Raw genomic sequence first — 21,131 nt, 5'->3', positions numbered from 1 at the left:
AGAGAGAGCGAGACAGAGATCGAAGGAGAGAGGAGGAGTGACAGAGAGGGAAAGACAGATGAAGGGACAGAGAGAAAGACAGAGAGAGTGGCAGAGACAGAGATAGTTGGAGAGGGCCTTCTCTGTTCCAAGGACAACAACCCCTGCCTATCCTCATAGCTACAATTCTCCAGTCCTGGCAACATCCTAGAAAATGGGAGAGAGACAAAGTCCCGTGTTCATAACACATGGATAAAGAGGTTAATCATCTGAGCTGTAACTCTGAGACAGAGACAGAGAGAGAGGGAGAGAGGGAGAAAGAGAGAGAGAGGGGGAGGGAGAGAGGGAGGGAGAGATGGTGTGGGGGAGACACAAACTGAGACGTGGACAGAGGCAGTGAAAGAGAGAGAGGGAGAGATAGAGAGGGAGAGTCAGAGAGAGCGAGGCAGAGAGAGAGAGAGGCAGAGAGAGAGAGAGATGCAGAGAGAGAGAGAGATGCAGAGAGAGAGAGGCAGAGAGAGACAGAGAGAGACAGAGAGAGAGGGAGGGAGAGATGGTGTGGGGGAGACACAAACTGAGACGTGGACAGAGGCAGCGAAAGAGAGAGAGGGAGAGACGGAGAGAGAGAGGCAGAGAGAGAGAGACAGAGAGAGAGAGGCAGAGAGAGAGAGGCAGAGAGAGAGAGGCAGAGAGAGGGAGGCAGAGAGAGGGAGGCAGAGAGAGGGAGAGAGAGGCAGACAGAGAGCTAGAGAGAGACAGAGAGAGAGGGAGCGATGGTGTGAGGGAGGCACAAATTGAGACATGGACAGAGGTTGAGAAAGAGAGAGAGGGAGAGACAGAGAGAGAGTGCTGGGGGAGAGACAGATAGAGAGTGAGAGAGGCACAGAGAGAGAAGACGACACAGAGAGGCAGACATAGAGAGGCAGATAGAGAGCTAGAGAGAGACAGAGAGAGAGTGCTGGGGGAGAGACAGATAGAGAGTGAGAGAGGCACAGAGAGAGAAGACAACACAGAGAGGCAGAAATAGAGAGGCAGACAGAGAGCTAGAGAGAGACAGAGAGAGGGAGAGATGGTGTGAGGGAGGCACAAATTGAGACGTGGACAGAGGTAGAGAGAGAGAGGTAGAGATCGAGCGAGAGAGAGAAAAAGAGAGAGAGGGAGAGATAGAGAGAGAGAGGGGGTGGGAAAGACAGATAGGGAGGGACAGAGGCAGTGTGAGAGAGGCAGAGTGAGAGAGGCAGATTAGAAGGTAGCAAATGTAACTCCACTATTTACAAAAGGAAAGAAAGAGAAAATGGAGAACTAAAGACCTGTTCGTCTAACATCAGTCAATAGGAAAATGGTCGAATCTATAATAAAGGATGTGATAACAGGACACTTAAAGAGAGATTGCAGGGGGTGGGGGGAGAGAGAAATGGGGGGAGAGAGAAATGGGGGGGGGAGAGAGAGGGGGGAGAGTGCGTGAGTGAGACGGAGCAAAGGAGAGAGATACTAGGTTAGGTGGGACAATAAGCTGTGAGGAGGACACAAATAGACTACAAAGAGAGATGGTTTGGGATAGACAGCGATAAATGTCCCAGTGTTGTGGGAACATAAAATGGACACTGAAAATGAACCTAAAATGGCTGACTGATGTGTGTGGATTTCCACAGATGAGAGGAGAGAGAGAGAGACAGACAGACAGACAGAAAGAGAGACAAAGAGGGAGACAGAGACCAAGACACAGAGCGTGATCGCAGGATATTGGGCGTAGGACAGAGGAAGAGGAGGAGGCCATTTGGCCCCTCAACCCTGTTCTGTCATTCAATGAGCTCATGGCTGATGTGTGATCTCACTCCATGTACCTATCTTTGTCCCTTAATACCTTTAGTTAACAAAAATCTATCAAACTCAGATTTAAAAATTAACAAGTGTCTCAGCATCAATTGCTGTTTGTGGAAGAGAGTTTCAAACTGATACCACACCTGGTGTGTTGAAGTGTTTCTTCATTTCACTCCTGAAAGGTTTTTAGACTAGGTTTATATTTTTAGACTATGCCCCCATGTTCTAGACTCTGCAGCCAGTGGGAATTGTTACTCTCTGTCTACCCTATCAGTTTCCCTTATTATCTTGAAAACAATCATCAAATCACACCTGAGCCTTCAAAATTCCAGGGATACAGAGTAAAGCTCCAGCTACACTGTCCCATTAAACATTCCCAAGCTAAGCACAATGTTGGGTTTGACACAGAGTAAATTTCCCTCTACACTGTCCCATCACACACTCCCAGGGCAGGAACATCATGGGGTGGATACAGAGTGAATCTCACTCTACACTGTCCGATAGAGACACAGAGAGAGACAGAAAGAGAGAAACAGAGAGACATGGACTGACAGGGTGACTAAAAGAGATGGAAGGATACTTCACAGGTGACATTGGAAGAGGAAGATGCAATTCAACCCCACACCTCTGTTCCTGCATTCAAATGAGATCTTGGCTGATCTGTGATGTAACTTACACCATATATCCTGCCTTTGCCCCTTATCTCTTAATACCTTTGGTTAACAAGAATCTATCAATCACAGACAGATTTAAAAATTAACCAATAAGCCAGCAAGAAATTTGCACAACCAATGTCATGAGGGTGTGATGGCTCCCACAGTGGAATAGCTTGCTGGACGTTTAAAATGGAGACTGTTCCTTCTGGATCATCAAACGTATCTGCCTGGGCCGCAACTTCATCTACATTTCCCCCTCTCCCAATGTTTTTTTATCTCCATATCTATCTCTTATATTTTTGTGTACACAGCAGTGAAGGATTACATCAAATTAATATATCTTACATTATCCTTTTCATCCACCGCAACGACCTCTCTCTCTCCAACTTAGTCCCTCTCTACAGCCCTCTCTCTGCCTTCATATCTAACCCTCTCTCCCTCTGTCTCTCTCCTCGTGTCAGAGATAGCAGGAGGGAGAGACAGAGAGAGGAAGACAGAGAGAGAATGTTGAAGGAACTGTACTCTGTTCCTAAGCTGTGTTGAACCTGCTCTGGGAGTGTTTGATGGGCTACATTAATCGGCCGTGTACAGTCCTGTATCAGGCTGTGAAGAAGCACAGCTTGTTCAGTGTACAACGGGTCAAAGGGAACGATTCACTCCTGTCTGCTACTGGGAAGAGAGACTGACCTTAACATCAAGGCAGCGTTTGACCGAGTGTGACATCGAGGAGATCGAGTAAAACTGAAGTCAGTGGGAATCCGCTGGTTGGAGTCATACAGAGCACAAAGGAAGATGGTTGTGGCTGTTGGAGGTCAATCATCTCAGTCCCAGGACATCACTGCAGGAGTTCCTCAGGGTAGTGTCCGAGGCTCAACCATCTTCAGCTGAGATCCAAGGAGAGAAATACTGGAAATACTGAACAGTTCAAGCAGCATCTGTGGAGAGAGAAACAGAGTTAGTGATTCAGCTCGATGCTTTCCAGATTTCCAGCATCCACAGTAATTTGCCTCAGATAATGAAGCAATCCAGAGCCACATGCACCAAGACCCAGACAACATTCAGGTTTGGAACGAGCAGTGGGAAGGAACATTCACGTCACACAAGTGCCAGGCAATGACCATCTGCAACAAGAGAGAATCCAACCACCTCCCCTTGGCATTCAAAGCATTATCCCATCACTGAATCACCCAGCATCAACATCCTGGGGAAACATTGACATCAAACTTAACAGAACGAAACACATCAATAGTATCTTCACCCAGTGGCTGGTGGGTGTCTGGAACTCACTGCCTGAAAGGATTAGTATAAAATGGGTGGTTGATGGCCGGCACAGACTGGGCGGGCCGAAGGGCCTGTATAAGTGCTGTATCTCTCTATGACTCTAAAGGATGGTAGAGGCAGAAACCCTCATCACACTGAAAACAATCTCTTGGATATTCACTTCTCTATATTTAAAATGGGTAAGGAATAACTCTCCTCGTCTGCACTGCCCCATCGAACACTCTCAGAGAAGGTACAGCACAGGTTAGATACAGAGTACAGTTCAGTTTAAATTGTCCCTCGAGTGTCGGATTAACCCGGGTCACTCACTGTGCCCGGCTCAGCCTCAAGACTCACCTGCCTCAGTCACTGAGACGCTCCTGTATCACTTGCCTTAATGTAAGCGGATGCCGGGTTTGGGAGCAGGACAGGCACACGGGATTAGGACGACTGCTCATGTGGAGGATAAGCATCAGTAATCCCTCAGAGAATCAGAACAGACCAGCGAGACTCAGAAAAGGAAACTTGTGTTGAATTTGTGAGTCTTGCATTGTGGAATGCTTTAGTATTTGGTGAGAATGTTGAGCCAGTGACATTTTGCCCCAGTGGGATGAATAGACACTATATGACTTGATTACAACAGTAAGGTACCGTGTGTACTGTAAATATGGACTGAAATAACAATGTAACTGATCAATTTTCAGCTGAATACTATAACTACAGTTATACCTGCTATCCTGTTATATATGTGCTGCTATACCTGCTATATGTGAGAATGTACATACGACACGATGGGATGAAGTCAAAGTGGCCACTGTTTATATTTTTTGACTATGCCCCAAGTTCCTGACTCCGCAGCCAAAGGGAATATTTACTCTCAGTCCACCCTATCAGTTTCCCTTATTATTTTGTAAACCTTCATCAAATCTTCCAATAACCTTCCAGGAGAAAAATCTTTTCCTCAAATCCCCTCTAAACCTCCTGCCCCTTACCTTCAATCTATGCCCCCTGGTTATTGACCCCTCCGCTAAGTGAAAAAGTTTCTTCCTATCTAACCTATCAATGCCCCTCATAATTTTGTACACCTCAATCAGGTCCCCCCTCAGCCTTCTCTGCTCTAAGGAAAACAACTCCAGCCTTTTCAGTCTCTCTTCATAGCTGAAATGCTCCAGCCCAGGCAACATCCTGGTCAATCTCCTCTGCATCCTCTCCAGTGCAATCACATCCTTCCTATAGTGTGGTGCCCAGAACTGTACACAGTACTCCAGCTGTGGCCAAACCAGTGTTTTATATAGCTCCATCATAACCTCCCTGTTCTTATATTCTATGCCTCAACTAATAAAGGCAAGTATCCCATATACCTTCCTAACCACCTTGTCTCCCTGCGCTGCAGCCTTCAGTGATCGATGGACAAGTACACCAAGATCCCTCTGACACTCGGTACTTCCTATGGTCCTACCATTCATTGGATATTCCCTAGCCTTGTTAGTCCTTCCAAAATTCTATGTAACCTAACCTATGTATAATCTTTAATCTTGCCGTGCATGTGTAATGTTTAATTTCTGAAAGCCAGACAGAGTAAAGCTTAACGTACTCCAAAAAACTCCAGACTTTTGGCATTTATTACCTTATCGGATCATATCTGTCGTTAAATTGGACTAGACTTGTGAATAATTCTTTTTAAGTTGTTTTTCCGACAGTACTAGTGTAAATCGATTTGCAGCATCCCATCATATAATATACACTCCTGTCTATATTGTCTGAATACAGACATAAAATATCCACAAATTTTGCTATTTATTCCGGGGCAGACAGGTGAAGTGTTTATTTTGTCTGTGATTTAACTCAACCCCCAATGATAACCAACATGGTGGGAGAGGCTGATAGACAGAGAGAGAGGAACAGAGGTAGAGTAACAGAGATATAGGGAGAGATAGAAATGGAGAGAGAACAGAGAGATAGTGAGGGATAGAGACAGAAGCAGAGAGATAGAAAGTGCCAGGAGACCCCGAGACACTTTAGAAGCAGGGGGACGGGGAGACAGGCTGTGTGGGGACCCTGGGGTAACGTTACAGATCGACAGGGTAGATGTAGGTAAGATGTTTCTCCTGGTTGAGGAGTCTAGAACCAGGGGACACAATTTCAAAATAAGGGGGAAGCCACTTGGGACAGAGATGAGGAGAAATGTCATTACTCAGAGGGTTGTGAATCTTAGGAATTCTCTCTCCCAGAGGGCTGTGGAAGCTCAGTCATTGAGTATGTTTAAAGCAGAGATTGACAGATTGCTGAATACCAATGACATAAAGGGATATGAGGATAGTCTGGGAAAAACACATAAAAAGAGATTCATTTTCCTCCTGCTGTTGTCTGACTGACTGAGGTTTTGTATATTGTTCCCTTCTCCTCTTCTTCCATGTGTTTGAAGTCTTTGAAGTTTGTCAGACATTGGTAAACTACTTCATGTGGTGTTCTGTAAATACCTTCAATTCTGTGTATCTGGAAGGGACACAATTCAAATTCTCACCTTATTGCATCAACTAAAACCTGCAGGTCCATTCAAACAACTCTATTTCCTGTCTCTGCAAAGACAGCTCACACTTCCACAATGCAGGAATGTCTGAATGGAAACAGCTTTTGACACATTTCCCAACACGTTTGCTAACACTTTTCAGGATGAAACTAAATTCAACTCACAGATTCCAAGCCCCAAATTGAGCTTTTGGGTAGAACAGGGAACATTGATGAAATCCCAGATCTCTCTGTCCTGTCACCCATTCTAACATTGTACCATTTAGTTTATATCACTCAGTCTTCCTTCCAAAATGCATCACTTCACATTTCTCAGCATTGAAGTTAACCTGCCCTGTGTCTGTCCAATGATAGGTTGGATAGTAAGCTGTCAAGAGGACATAAAGTGTCTACAAAGAGATTTCCATAGGTTAAGTGAGTGAGCAAAAAATTGGGAGATGGAGTACAATGTGGGAAAATGTGAGCTTGTCCACTCTAGCAGGAAGAATAAAAATCAGTATATTATTGAAATGGAGAGAGACTGCAGAACTGTACGGTACAGAGGGATCTGGGTGTCCTGGTACATGAATCACAAAATGTTACCGTGTAGCTACAGCGAGTGATTAGGAAGGCAAATGGAATATTGTTGTTTATTGCAAGGTGAATAGAATATCAAAGTAGGGAAGTGTTGTTACAGCTGTACAGGGCATAAGTTAGACGACGTCTGCAGGATTGTGGACACTTTTGGTCTCCTTACTGAAGAAATTATATAATTGCATTCGAAGTAGTTCAGAGAAGGTTCACTGGGCTGATTCCTGGGATGAAGGGGTTATCTTATGAGGAAAGGTTGAACAGGTTGGGTCTAAACCCACTGGAGTTTAGAAGAATGAGAGGTGATCTGAGTGAAACATCTCAGGTCCCGAGGGGACTGGACAGGGTGGATGCTGAGAGGATGTTTCCCCTTGTTGGGGAGACTAGAACGAGGGGACACAGTTTAAAAATTAGGGTCGTTCCATTTAAAACTGAGCTGAGGAGAAATGTGTTTCTCTCAGAGGGAGGTCAGTCTGTGGAATTCTCTTCCCCAGAGACCAGTGGAGGCTGGATCATTGAATATATTCAAGGCTGAGTTCGATAGATTTTTGATCAATTAGGGAGTCAAGGGTTATGGGACACAGACAGGAAAGTGGAGTTGAGTTCACAATCAGATCAGCCATTGAATGGCAGAGCAGGCTCGAGGGGCCGAATGGCCTACTCCTGCTCCTAATTCATTTGTTCTTGTGTGTTCCATTTCACCAGACTGCCTCTCTCCTCCTGAAGTCTGCTTCTAGTCCCTTCCCTTTTATTACATAGCAGATGTCACAAACATTGGCAAACATTGAAGTTATGCCCTGTAAACACAAGTCCAAGTCATTAGTATATATCAAAAAGATCAGTGGTCCTAATATAAACCTCCACTGTATACCTCCCTCCAGTCTGAAACAACCATTGTCCACTCTCTCAGCCAATGTCGTATCCACTCAGCCAATGTCCCTTTCATCCCTGGAGCACCAATATTGCTAACTGGTCAATTAGGAGGCACCATTAAGTCCTCCCCATGAGGACCCTGGTCCCAGACCTCTCTGTTTCCACTCTCCCATCAACATTCCCCAGACAGGTACAGCATGGATTAGATACAGAGTAATGCTCCTTCTACACTGTCCCATCCAACAGTCCCAGGGCAGGAACATCATGGGGTGGATACAGAGTGAATCTCACTCTACACTGTCCGAAACAGACAGAGAGAGTGAGAGAATGAGAGAAATAGAGGGAGACACAGACAGTCAGGGTGTCTGAGAGTGAAAGAAGGATATTTAACATCAGACATAGGAAGATGAGGAGGCAATTTAACCCCTCGACCCTGTTCCAGCATTCAGTGAGATCAGGGCTGATCTGTGATCTAACTAACACCATATATCCCACCTTTGCCCCTTGTCTCTTAATACCTTTGGTTAACAAGAATCTATCAATCACAGGTTTAAAAATTAACCAATAAGCCAGCATGAAATTTCCACAAACAATATCATGAGGGTGTGATGGTTCCCACAGTGGAATAGTTGGCTGAATATTTAAAATGGAGGCTATTCCTTCTGGATCATCAAAAGTGTCTGCCTGGGCCCCAACTTCATCTGCATTCCTCCCTCTCCCGATGTTTTTTTTTTCTCCATACCTATCTCAAATATGTTTGTGTACACAGCAGTGAAGGATTAAATCAAGTTAATATATCTTACATTATCCTCTTCATCCAACTCAACATTCTCTCTCTCTCTCTAAGTTTGTCCCTCTCTCCAGCCCTCTTTGCCTTCATATCTAAACCTCCGTCCCTCCGTCTCTCTCCTAGTGTCAGTGATAGCAGAGAGAGAGACAGTGATAGAAGGAGACAGAGGGAGAGACAGATGGAGAGACAGAGAGAGAGGCAGAGATGGAAGGAGAGAGAGGGAGTGACACGGAGGGAAAGACAGACGGAGGGACAAAGTGAGAGACAGAGAGAAGGAGAGAGAGAGAGAGAGACAGAGAGGGGCAGACAGATGGAGAGACAGTGATAGAAGGAGAGAGAGGGAGAGACAGAGATTGAAGGAGAGAGAGGGAGTGACTGGGAGGGAAAGAGAGATGGAGAGATAGAGAGAGAGAGACAGAGATAGGAGAGAGATGGAGTGATGGGGTGGGGGTGGGAAGACAGATGGAGGGACAGGGAGAGAGGCAGAGATGGAAATAGAGAGAGGGAGTGATGGGGAGGGAAAGACAGATAGAGGGACAGAGAGAGAGACAGAGAGAGTGACAGAGAGAGAGAGAGAGAGAAGGAGAGATTGGGAGAGACAGAGAGGGAAAGGCAGTTGGAGAGACAGAGAGAAAGAGGGAGGGGCAGAGATGGAAGGAGAGAGGGGGAGTGACAGGGAGGGAATGACAGATGGAAAGACAGAGAGGGAGAGACAGTGATAGAAGGAGAGAGAGGGAGAGACAGAGATAGAAGGAGAGAGGGGGAGTGACAGGGAGGGAATGACAGATGGAAAGACAGAGAGGGAGAGACAGTGATAGAAGGAGAGAGAGGGAGAGACAGAGATAGAAGGAGAGAGATGGAGTGATGGGTGGGGTGGGAAGACAGGCGGAGGGACAGGGAGAGAGGCAGAGATGGAACGAGTGAGAGGGAGTGATAGGGAGGGAAATACAGATGGAAAGACAGAGAGAAAGACAGAGATAGGGGAGAGAGGGAGTAACAGGGAGGGAAAAACAGATGGAGAGACAGAGAGAGATACAGAGATAGAAGGAGAGAGAGGGAGTTTCAGGGAGGCAAAGACAGATAGAGGGACAGACTGAGAGACAGAGAGCGAAGGAGAAAGATGGAGTGACAGGGAGGCAAGGACAGATGGAGGGATAGAGAGAGAGAGAGAGAGACAGAAGGACATAGAGGGAGTGACAGAGAGGGAAAGACAGATAGAGAGACAGAGAGAGGCAGAGATGGAAGGAGAGAGAGACAGTGAGAGAAAGGGAAAGACAGATGGAGGGACAGAGATAGAAGGAGAGAGATGGAGTGACAGGGAGGGAAGGACAGATGGAGAGACAGAGATAGAGGGAGGCAGATATGGACGGAGAGAGAGGGAGTGACAGGGAGAGAAAGACAGATGGAAAGACAGAGAGAGGCAGAGATGGAAGGAGAGAGAGACAGTGAGAGAAAGGGAAAGACAGATGGAAAGACAGAGAGAGATAGAAAGGGAGAGAAGGAGAGAGATGGAGTGACAGAGAAGGAAGGATAGATGGAGGGATAGAGAGCGAGAGACATAGATAGAAGGAGAGAGAGGGAGTGACAGGTGGTTGGGGGGGGTTGGGGGATACAGATGGAGGGACCGAGAGAGGGAGAAGGAGAGAGAGGGAGAGACAGAGAGAAGGAGAGAGGGATTGGCAAAGAGGGAAAGACAGTTGGAGGAACAGAGAGCGAGACAGAGATAGAAGGAGAGAGAGGGAGTGACAGAGAGGGAAAGACAGATGGAGAGACAGAGATAGAAGGAGAGAGAGGGAGAGACAGAGAGGTAAAGACAGATGGAGTTACAGACAGAGACCGTGAGAGAAGCAGAGACAGAGATAGAAGCATAAAGACAGAGAGACAGAGAGGGAAAGACCGATGGAGGGACAGAGAGAGAGACAGAAAGAGTGGCAGAGACGGAGAGAGAGAGGGAGTGTCAGGAAGGGAAAGACAAATGGAGGGACAGAGTGAGAGACACAGAGAGAAGGAGAGAGATGGAGTGACAGGGAGGGATGGATAGATGGAGTGATAGAGGGAGAAAAACAGAGGCAGAAGGAGAGAGAGGGAGTGACAGAGAGGGAAAGACAGATGCAGGGACAGAGAGAGGGACAGAGAAAGTGGCAGAAACAGGGATAGAAGGAGAGAGAGGGAGTGTCTGGAATGGAAAGACATATGGAGGGACAAAGTGAGAGACAGGGAGAGAAGGAGTGACAGAGAGGGAAAGACAGATGGAGGGACAGAGAGAGAGACAGAGACAGTGGCAGAGACGGAGAGAGAGGGAGTGTCAGGATGGGAAAGACAAATGGAGGGACAGAGTTTGAGACACAGAGAAGGAGAGAGATGGAATGACAGGGAGGGATGGATAGATGGAGTGATAGAGGGAGAAAAACAGAGGCAGAAGGAGAGAGAGGGAGTGACAGAGAGGGAAAGACAGATGGAGGGACAGAGAGAGAGAGGCACATTTGGAAGGAGCAAGAGGGAGTGACAGGGAGAGAAAGACAGATGGAGGGACAGAGTGTGAGACAGAGAGAGAAGGAGAGAGAGGGAGTGTCAGTGTGGGAAAGACTGATGGAGGGACAGAGAGAGAGACAGAGATAGAAGGAGAGAGTGGGAGTGACGTAGTGGGGGGTGGGAGACTGATGGAGAGACAGAGAGAGAAAGACAGAGAGAGAAGGATAGTGTGGAAAAGACAGAGAGGGAATGACAGATGGAGGGACAGAGAGAGTGAGAGGCAGAGATGGAAGGATAGAGAGGGAGTGACAGGGAGGGAAATACAGATGGAGGGACAGACAGAGAGACAGAGAGAGAAGGAGAGAGTGGGAGAGACAGAGAGGGAAAGACAAATGGAGGGACAGAGAGAGAGACAGAGATAGAAGGAGAGAGTTGGCGAGACAGAGAGGGAAAGACAGATGGAGGGACAGAGAGAGAGACAGAGAGAGAAGGAGAGAGTGGGAGAGACAGAGAGGGAAAGACAAATGGAGGGACAGAGAGAGAGACAGAGATAGAAGGAGAGAGTGGGAGTGACAGAGAGGGAAAGACAAATGGAGAGAGACAGAGAGAGAGACAGAGATATCTCCTGATGTTTCTGTCTCCACACCGATCTCTTAAATGTTTGTGCACACAGCAGTGAAGGATTACATCAAATTAAATTCTCTTACATTCTCCCTTTCAATCGACCCCGCAATCTCTCTCTCTCCAACCTTGTCCCTCCCCACACCACTCTCTCTGTCTGCATATCTAACCCTCTCTCCCTCAGTCTCTCTCCTAGTGTCAGAGATAGCAGGAGGGAGAGACAGAGAGAGAATGTTGAAGGAACTGTACTCTGTTCCTAAGCTGTGCTGAAGCTGCTCTGGGAGTGTTTGATGGGCTACATTAACCGGCCGTGTACAGTCCTGTATCAGGCTGTGAAGAAACACAGCTTGTTCAGTGTACAACGGGTCAAAGGGAACGATTCACTCCTGTCTGCTACTGGGAAGAGAGACTGACCTTAACATCAAGGCAGTGTTTGACCGAGTGTGACATCGAGGAGCCCGAGTAAAACTGAAGTCAGTGGGAATCCGCTGGTTGGACTCATACCGAGCACAAAGGAAGATGGTTGTGGTTGTTGGAGGTCAATCATCTCAGTCCCAGGACATCACTGCAGGAGTTCCTCAGGGTAGTGTCCGAGGCTCAACCATCTTCAGCTGAGATCCCAGGAGAAAATACTGGAAATACTGAGCAGGTCAAGCAGCATCTGTGGAGAGAAAAACAGAGTTAGTGATTCAGCTCGATGTTTTCCAGATTTCCAACATCCACAGTATTTTGCCTCAGATAATGAAGCAATCCATAGCCACATGCACCAAGACCCAGACAACATTCAGGTTTGGGCCGACCAGTGGGAAGTAACATTCATGTCACACAAGTGCCAGGCAATGACCATCTGCAACAAGAGAGAATCCAACCACCTCCCCTTGGCATTCAAAGCATTATCCCATCACTGAATCCCCCAGCGTCAACATCCTGGGGAAACATTGACATCAAACTTAACTGAACGAAACACATCAATAGTTTCTTCACCCAGTGGCTGGTGGGTGTCTGGAACTCACTGTCTGAAAGGATTAGTATAAAATGGGTGGTTGATGGCCAGCACAGACTGGGCGGGCCGAAGGGCCTGTATAAGTGCTGTATCTCTCGATGACTCTAAAGGATGGTAGAGGCAGAAACCCTCATCACATTTAAACCAATCTCTTGGATATTCACTTCTCTATATTTAAAATGGGTAAGGAATAACTCTCCTCGTCTGCACTGCCCCATCAAACACTCTCAGAGAAGGTACAGCACGGGTTAGATACAGAGTAAAGCTCCGTTTAAACTGTCCCTCGAGTGTCGGATTAACCCGGGTCACTCACTGTGCCCGGCTCAGCCTCAAGACTCACCTGCCTCAGTCACTGAGACGCTCCTGTATCACTTGCCTTAATGTAAGTGGATGCCGGGTTTGGGAGCAGGACAGGCACACGGGATTAGGACGACTGCTCATGTGGAGGATAAGCATCAGTAATCCCTCAGAGAATCAGAACAGACCAGCGAGACTCAGAAAAGGAAACTTGTGTTGAATTTGTGAGTCTTGCATTGTGGAATGCTTTAGTATTTGGTGAGAATGTTGAGCCAGTGACATTTTGCCCCAGTGGGATGAATAGACACTATATGACTTTATTACAACAGTAAGGTACCGTGTGTACTGTAAATATGGACTGAAATAACAATGTAACTGATCAATTTTCAGCTGAATACTATAACTACAGTTATACCTGCTATCCTGTTATATATGTGCTGCTATACCTGCTATATGTGAGAATGTACATACGACACGATGGGATGAAGTCAAAGTGGCCACTGTTTATATTTTTTGACTATGCCCCAAGTTCCTGACTCTGCAGCCAAAGGGAATATTTACTCTCAGTCCACCCTATCAGTTTCCCTTATTATTTTGTAAACCTTCATCAAATCATCCAATAACCTTCCAGGAGAAGAATCTTTTCCTCAAATCCCCTCTAAACCTCCTGCCCCTTACCTTCAATCTATGCCCCCTGGTTATTGACCCCTCCGCTAAGTGAAAAAGTTTCTTCCTATCTAACCTATCAATGCCCCTCATAATTTTGTACACCTCAATCAGGTCCCCCCTCAGCCTTCTCTGCTCTAAGGAAAACAACTCCAGCCTTTTCAGTCTCTCTTCATAGCTGAAATGCTCCAGCCCAGGCAACATCCTGGTCAATCTCCTCTGCATCCTCTCCAGTGCAATCACATCCTTCCTATAGTGTGGTGCCCAGAACTGTACACAGTACTCCAGCTGTGGCCTAACCAGTGTTTTATATAGCTCCATCATAACCTCCCTGTTCTTATATTCTATGCCTCAACTAATAAAGGCAAGTATCCCATATACCTTCCTAACCACCTTGTCTACCTGCGCTGCAGCCTTCAGTGATCTATGGACAAGTACACCAAGATCCCTCTGACACTCGGTACTTCCTATGGTCCTCCCATTCATTGGATATTCCCGAGCCATGTTAGTGACTGGGAGGGAAAGGCAGATGGAGTGAAACAGAGAGAGAGAGACAGAGAGAGAGACAGAGAGAGAGGCAGAGAGAGAAAGAGAAGGAGAGTGTGGGTGAGACAGAGAGGGAAAGGCAGTTGGACAGAGAGAGAGAGGCAGAGATGGAAGGAGAGAGAGGGAGTGACAGGAAGGGAAAGACATATGGAAAGACAGAGAGAGAGAGACAGAGATAGATGGAGTGAGCGGGAGAGACTGAGAGGGAAAGACAGATGGAGGGACAGAGAGAGAGACAGAGAGAGAAGGAGAGAGAGGGAGGGAAGGACAGATGGAGGGATAGAGAGATAGAGACAGAGATAGAAGGAGAGAGATGGAGTGATGGGTGTGGTGTGGGAAGACAGATGGAGGGACAGGGAGAGAGGCAGGGATAGAACGAGTGAGAGGGAGTGATAGAGAGGGAAACACAGATGGAAAGACAGAGAGAAAAACAGAGATAGGAGAGAGATGGTGTGACAGGGAGGGAAGGACAGATGGAGGGATAGAGAGAGAGAGAGAGATAGAAGGAGAGAGATGGAGAGACAGAGAGGGAAAGACAGATGGAGGGACAGAGAGAGAGGCACAGATAGAAGGAGAGAGAGGGAGTGACAGAGAGGGAAAGACAAATGGAGAGACAGAGATAGAGAGAGGCAGAGATGGACGGAGAGAGAGGGAGTGACAGGGCGAGAAAGACAGATGGAAAGACAGAGAGAGAGAGAAAGGGAGAGAAGGAGAGAAAGGGAGTGACAGGTGGTGGGGGGTGGGGGGATACAGATGGAGGGACCGAGAGTGAGAGAAGGAGAGAGAGGGAGAGACAGAGAGAAGGAGAGAGGGATTGGCAGAGAGGGAAAGAGAGTTGGAGGAACAGAGATCGAGACAGAGATAGAAGGAGAGAGAGGGAGTGACCGAGAGGGAAAGACTGATGGAGGGACAGAGATAGAGACAGAGAGAGAGGCAGAGACAGAGAGAGAAGGAGAGAGAGGGAGAGACAGAGATAGAGGCAGAGACAGAGAGACAAGGAGAGAGAGGGAGAGACAGAAAGGGAAAGACAGATGGAGAGACAGAGAGAGAAAGACACACAGATTTAAGGAGAGAGAGGGAGGATTAAATCAAGTTAATATATCTTACATTATCCTTTTCATCCACCTCAACAACCTCTCTCTCTCCAACTTTGTCCCTCTCTACAGCCCTCTCTCTGCCTTCATGTCTAACCCTCTCTCCCTCTGTCTCGGTCCTAGTGTCAGAGATAGCAGGAGGGAGAGACAGAGAGAGAATGTTGAAGGAACTGTACTCTGTTCCTAAGCTGTGCTGAACCTGCTCTGGGAGTGTTTGATGGGCTACATTAATCGGCCGTGTACAGTCCTGTATCAGACTGTGAAGAAACACAGCTTGTTCAGTGTACAACGGGTCAAAGGGAACGATTCACTCCTGTCTGCTACTGGGAAGAGAGACTGACCTTAACATCAAGGCAGCGTTTGACCGAGTGTGACATCGAGGAGCCCGAGTAAAACTGAAGTCAGTGGGAATTGGGGGAAAACTCTCCACTGATTGGAATCATACCGAGCACAAAGGAAGGTGGCTGTGGTTGTTGGAAGTCAATCATCTCAGTCCCAGGCCTTCAACGCAGGAGTTTATCAGGGTCGTGTCCTCAGTCCAACCATCTTCAGCTGAGATCCCAGCAGAAAATGCTGGATATACTGAGCAGGGCAAGCAGCATCTGTGGAGAGAGAAACAGAGTTAGTGATTCAGCTCGATGATTTCCAGATTTCCAGCATCCACAGTATTTTGCCTCAGATAATGAAGCAATCCAGAGCCACATGCACCAAGACCCAGACAACATTCAGGTTTGGGCCGAACAGTGGCAAGTAACATTCACGTCACACAAGTTCCAGGCAATGACCATCTGCAACAAGAGAGAATCCAACCACCTCCCCTTGGCAATCAAAGCATTATCCCATCGCTGAATCCCCCAACGTCAACATCCTGGGGAAACATTGACCAGGAACTGAGCTGACGAAATCACATCAATACTGGGCTACAAGTGACTCACCCCCTGACTCCCCAAAGCTTTTCCATCACTTGCAAGACACAAGTTAGGTGTGTGATGGTATTTCTGTGAGCCCACACCTGGAGTATTGTGTACAGTCCTGGTCTCAGTACTGAAGGAAGGATATACTTGTCTTAGAGGTGAGGGGGAGAAAGAGAGAGGGAGGGGGGTGAGGGAGAAGGTGAGGAATAAAAAATCCCAAAGACGCTGCACAGGGTGCATTACAAAACAAAATCTGACACCAAACCCACAGAAGTTGAGATTAAGGCTGATGACAAAAAGCTTGGTCAAAGAGGTTAGTTTTAAGGAACGTCTTTAAGCAGGAATGAGAGATAGAGAGACGGAGAGGTTTAGGGAAGGAATTCCCCAGTATTAACAGGCAGTGACATTAATTCCTGATTGCCGGTAGAGATTTGTTCGGAAAGGGTATTAATGTTTTCGGAGCAGAGACAGCTCGATGTGGATAAGGAGCAAATCAGCCATGACCTGAATGAATGGGCAGGACAGTCTCGAGGGGACGAATGGCCTCCTCCTGTCTTCCGAAGGGCTTTATTAATATCCCTGCCAATGCATTGATGGTTTTCTGCTTCAAAAAATGACCAGTTTGGGGTTCTCTCTAAACCCTCCCACCAGCCTCGGAACGACTCACGGATTCATGTCTAAGGGAACTGATCAATTGTTCTGGTAGAATTTCCCCCTTTGTTGATGGGTTAATAAAGCCGATGGGATCCTGAGCTTTATAAACAGGTATAGAGTGTAAAAGTCAGGAAGTGATGTTAAACATTTATAAAATAATAGTTTGTCCTCAGCTGCAGTATTGTGTCCAATTCTGGAACCACAATTTAGGAAAGACATGGAGGCTTTGGTGAATGTACAGAAGAGATTTACTAGAACGGTTCCTGGATGAGATTATTACAGTTACACTGATAGACTGGAGAAACTGGGCTTGTTCTCCTTAGAGCAGAGAAGATTAAAAGGAGATTTGATCGAGGTGTATAAAATCATGAAAGCTTTAGATGGAGGAAATAAAGAGAAAGTGTTTCCAATGGCTGAAGGATTGATAACCAGAGAGCACAGATTGAAGGTGATCGGCAAAAACAAACATTGGCGACATGAGGAAAAGGATTTTTTTTCCACACAAGTGCTTCAGATTTGAAATGCAATGTCTGATAGTGGTGGAGACAGATTCAATAGTAGCTTTCAAAAGGACAATTGGAGAAATCATTGAAAGAGAAAAAAATCAACAGGCACTTGGAGAGGTTTGAGTTCATTAGGGAAAGCCAGCAAGAATTTGATGAAGTAACAGAGAAGGTTGATGAAGGGAATGCAATGGATTTTAGATGGATTTGAAGAAAGCGTTTGACAAAGTAGCACATAAAATTCTGGTTAACAAAACTGAGGCTCATGGGATAGGAGGGCCAGTGTCAGCTTGGATCAAAAATTGGCGAAAGGACAGAAAACAGGGAGTTGTGGTAAATGGTTGTTTTTCATTTTCCTACTGCTGTTGTCTGAATGACTGAGGTTTTGTATATTGTTCCCTTCTCCTCTTCTTCCATGTGTTTGAAGTCTTTGAAGTTTGTCAGACATTGGTAAACTACTTCATGTGGTGTTGTGTAAATACCTTCAATTCTGTGTATCTGGAAGGGACACAATTCAAATTCTCACCTTATTGCATCAACTAAAACCTGCAGGTCCATTCAAACAACTCTATTTCCTGTCTCTGCAAAGATAGCTCACACTTCCACAATGCAGGAATGTCTGAATGGAAACAGCTTTTGACACATTTCCCAACACGTTTGCTAACACTTTTCAGGATAAAGCTAAATTCAATTTAGAGATTGCAAGCCCCAAATTGAATCTTTTAGATGTAAAAAGTGACACAAATGAAATCCCAGATCTCTCTGTCCCTGCACCCATTTTAACATTGTACCATTTAGTTTATATCGCTTCTCCTCAGCCTTCCTTCCAAAATGCATCATTTTACATTTCTCAGCATTGAAGTTAACCTGCCCTGTGTCTGACCATTTCACCAGCTGTCAAGAGGACATAAAGTGTACAAAGAGATTTCCATAGTTTAAGTGAGTGAGCAAAACATTGTCAGATGGAGTACAATGTGGGAAAATGTGAGCATGTCCACTTCAGCAGGAAGAATAAAAATCAGATGGTGGGACAGAGAGAGAGAGAGGCAGCGATGGAAGGAGAGAGAGGGAGTGACAGGGAGGGAAAGACAGATGGAAAGACAGAGAGTGAGAGAGACAGAGATAGAGGGAGAGTGTGGAGAGACAGAGAGGGAAAGACAGATGGAGGGACAGAGAGAGAGACAGAGAGAGTGGCAGCAATAGAAGGACAGAGAGGGAGTGTCAGGGAAGGAAAGACAGGTGGAGGGACAGAAAGAGACAGACAGAGAGAGAGGCAGAGATAGAAGGAGAGAGACGGTGTGACAGGGAGGGAATAACACATTTGGAGACAGAGAGAGAGAGACAGAGTGAGAAGGAGAGAGATGGAGAGACAGGGAGGGGAAGACACATGGAAGGAAAAAGAGAAGGAGAAAACGAGTGACAGAGAGGGAAGGACAGATGGAGGAACAGAAAGAGAGACAGAGATAGAAGGAGAGTGAGGGAGTGTCATGGAGAGAAAGACAGATGGAAAGACAGAGAGTGATAGACGGAGATAGAAGGAAAGAGAAGGAGAGAAAGAGAGGGAAAGACAGATGGAGAGACAGAGAGAGAGAGAGGCAGAGATGGAAGGAGAGAGAGGGAGAGACAGGAAGGGAATGACAGATGGAGAGACAGAGAGAGAGAGGCAGAGAGAGAAGTAGAGAGAGGGAGTGACAGGGAGGGAAGGACAGATGGAGAGATAGAGAGAGAGACAGAGATAGAAGCAGAGAGACAGTGAGACAGAGAGGGAAAGACAAATGGAGGGACAGAGAGAGAGAGGCAGAGAGAGAGGCAGAGATAGAAGGAGAGAGAGGGAGTGTCAGGGAGGGAAAGACAGATGGAGGGACAGAGAGAGACAGACAGAGAGAGAGGCAGAGATAGAAGGAGAGAGAGGGAGTGTCAGGGAGGGAAAGACAGATGGAGGGACAGAGAGATACAGACAGAGAGAGAGGCAGAGATAGAAGGAGAGAGAGGGAGAGTTAGAGAGGGAAAGACAGATGGAGGGACAAGAGAGACAGACAGAGAGAGTGGCAGAGACAGAGATAGAAGGAGAGAGAGGGATTGTCAGGAAGGGAAAGACAGATGGAGGGACAAAGTGAGAGACAGAGAGAGAAGGAGAAAGATGGAGAGACAGGGAGGGTAGGAAAGATGGAGCGATAGAGAGAAAGAGACAGAGATAGAAGGAGAGAGAGGGAGTGACAGGGCAGGGAAAGACAGATGGTGGGACAGAGAGAGAGGCAGAGATAGAGATAGAAGGAGAGAGAGGGAATGACAGGCGGTGGGGAAGATAGATGGAGAGATCAGAGAGAGAGAGACAGAGAGAGAAGGAGAGAGAGTGAGAGACAGAGAGGGAAAGACAGATGGAGGGACAGAGAGAGAGACAGAGAGAGTGGCAGCGATAGAAGGACAGAGAGGGAGTGTCAGGGAAGGAAAGACAGATGGAGGGACAGAGAGAGACAGACAGAGAGAGAGGCAGAGATAGAAGGAGAGAGAGGGAGTGTCAGGGAGGGAAAGACAGATGGAGGGACAGAGAGAGACAGACGGAGAGAGAGGCAGAGATAGAAGGAGAGAGACGTTGTGACAGGGAGGGAAGGACACATTTGGAGACAGAGAGAGAGAGACAGAGTGAGAAGGAGAGAGATGGAGAGACAGGGAGGGGAAGACAGATGGAAGGAAAGAGAAAGAGAAGGAGAAAACGAGTGACAGAGAGGGAAGGACAGATGGAGGAACAGAATGAGAGACAGAGAGAGAAGGAGAGTGAGGGAGTGTCATGGAGAGAAAGACAGATGGAAAGACAGAGAGTGATAGACGGAGATAGAAGGAAAGAGAAGGAGAGAAAGAGAGGGAAAGACAGATGGAGAGACAGAGAGAGAGAGAGGCAGAGATGGAAGGAGAGAGAGGGAGAGACAGGAAGGGAATGACAGATGGAGAGAGGCAGAGAGAGAAGTAGAGAGAGGGAGTGACAGGGAGGGAAGGATAGACGGAGAGATAGAGAGAGAGACAGAGATAGAAGCAGAGAGACAGAGAGACAGAGAGGGAAAGCCAAATGGAGGTACAGAGAGAGAGACAGAGAGAGTGGCAGAGAGGGAAAGAAGAGAGAGAGGGAGTGTAAGGAAGGGAAAGACGGATAGAGGGACAGAGTGAGAGACAGAGAGAGAATGTGAGCGAGGGAATGACAGAGATGGAAAGACAGATGGAGGAACAGAGAGAGAAGGAGAGAGAGGGAGTGACAGAGAGGGAAAGACAGATGGAGGGACAGATGGAGATACAGAGAGAGAGACAGAGAGAGAGACAGAGAGGGAGGCAGAGTCAGAGAGAGAAGGAGAGAGAGGGAGAGAGAGGGAGAGATAGAGAGGGAAAGGCAGTTGGAGAGAAAGAGAGCGAGACAGAGAGAGAGGCAGAGACAGAGATATCAGGAGAGAGAGGGAGAGACAGAGAGGGAAGGACAGATGGAGGGACACAGAGAGAGGAGACAGAGATAGAAGGAGAGAGAGGGAGTGACAGGGGTGGGGGGAGAGAGAGATGGAGAGACAGAGAGAGAAGGAGAGAGATGGAGAGACAGAGAGGGAAAGACAGATGGTGAGACAGAGAGAGAGAGAGTCAGATGGAACGAGAGAGAGGGCGTGACAGGGAGAGAAATACAGATGGAGGGACAGAGTGAGAGACAGAGATTGAAGGAGAGAGATGGAGTGACAGGGAGGGAAGGACAGATGTGGGATAGAGAGAGAGAGACAGAGAGAGAAGGAGAGAGTGGTAGTGACAGTGGGGGAAAGACAAATTTAGGGACAGAGAGAGGGACAGAGATAGAAGGAGAGACAGGGAGTGTCAGGGAGGGAAAGACAGATGGGAGACAGAGAGGGAGAGA

Source organism: Heterodontus francisci, unplaced genomic scaffold (assembly GCF_036365525.1).
Source record: "Heterodontus francisci isolate sHetFra1 unplaced genomic scaffold, sHetFra1.hap1 HAP1_SCAFFOLD_249, whole genome shotgun sequence".
NCBI classification, from domain to species: domain Eukaryota; kingdom Metazoa; phylum Chordata; class Chondrichthyes; order Heterodontiformes; family Heterodontidae; genus Heterodontus; species Heterodontus francisci.
This window is presented reverse-complemented; position numbering follows the sequence as displayed.